The sequence below is a fragment of the Pseudophryne corroboree genome, assembly GCF_028390025.1.
Source record: "Pseudophryne corroboree isolate aPseCor3 chromosome 3 unlocalized genomic scaffold, aPseCor3.hap2 SUPER_3_unloc_57, whole genome shotgun sequence".
Classification (NCBI taxonomy): Eukaryota; Metazoa; Chordata; class Amphibia; order Anura; family Myobatrachidae; genus Pseudophryne; species Pseudophryne corroboree.
In genome coordinates this window covers 26,722-28,239 of record NW_026967549.1, presented here as the reverse complement: position 1 = coordinate 28,239, position 1,518 = coordinate 26,722, and positions in this window count along the sequence as shown.

Sequence of the window (1,518 nt, the reverse complement as noted above, 5' to 3'; positions counted from 1 at the left end):
TTTACAAATAAATCACATCTTGTTAGACATCAGCGAACTCACACAGGTGAGAGGCCATTTCTATACTCTGAGAAATAAATCAGCTCTTGCACACAATAAACATCACTCAGGTGAGGAACCATTTTAATCTTCTGGAGTATTCTCATCATTGCCATGCGTTGTTCTTCAAGGTTCTTATCCTATCTCCTATGCTTTTTGCAATATACATGTTACCACTGGGTGAAATAATCAGATGGCATGCCATCCTCTACCACTGCTACGCCGATGACCTGTCTTTTGCTCCAGGTACTGAGAACCCAATAACAATCCTAAATGGTTGTCTAGCTGAGCTCCAAGTGTGGATAATGCCAGTTGATTGTGACTCAGTCCTGGTGAAACAGGTCCTTGTGATAGAAGCTCACCAACAAAGGGCAGGGCTACAGCTCAGCTTTGCAAACCAACTAGACTTGCGCTTGGGGGTTCAGAGTTACAAAATGCTGATCCTGTGTGGAATCTTGGTGTCCTGGATGGTGGAGTGACACTTAGACATCGGTATCTGCCACAATCAGATCCTCATCTGAGGAACATAGCCAGACTCCAGCACTTTATTCCTGCAGAAGATCTACCTACAGTCATACGTGTACTTGTATCATCACGCATAGACAACTGCAATGTCCTCTACCTGGGTCTCCCAGCAAAATAATTGCACCGCTTGTACAGAATGCAGCAGCCAGGCTGTTACCTAACCAGCCCATTCCTGCCACATAACACCCATTCTCTGCTCCCTTCACTGGCTGCCTGTAAGATGGTGACTATTATATAATCTTACCGACTTTCCCAGCCCTACATGACCAGGGTCCATGGTACCAGAAGCAGCTTCTGCCTCCTTACTGCCCTGCTTTCTTCCACCTGCAGATGAAGGACGGTTACCAGCAGTACAAAGAATCCTCAAGAAGTTCTGAGATGAGAGAAGGGGAGACATGGTGGTGGCACTAGTGCTGTAGCGGGGGCTGCCGGAGGCACTGTCTATAGGTAATATTGTCCCCAAGCAGCGCTAAGGTGTCAGAGTGGAGACAGGGCAATGGCAGTAATGGGGGGGAGGCGGGGTTGGTGGCAGTAGCTGGAGGGGAAGGTGGCATTTTGGGAGACAGGGCGGTGGCAGTAGTGGGGGGAGATGGGGTGGTGACAGTAGTGAAAGGAGACAGGGTGGTAGTGGGGGGGAGACGGGGTGGGTGGCAGTTGTGTGGGGAGACAGGGTGGTGGCAGTAGTGGGAAGGAGTCAGGGCGGGTGGCAGTAGTGGGGGGAGACATTGCAGTGGCAGTAGTGCTGTAGCGGGGGCTGCCGGAGGCACTGTCTGTGGGTAATATTGTCCCCAAGCAGCGCTAAGGTGTCAGGGGAGACAGGGCAGTGGCAGTAGTGGGGTGGGGTGGGTGGCATTTGGGGAGACAGGGTGGTGGCAGTAGTGGGGGAAGATGGGGTGGTGGCAGTAGTGGAAGGAAACGTGGTAGTAGTGGGGGGAGACGGGGCCGGTCGCAGTT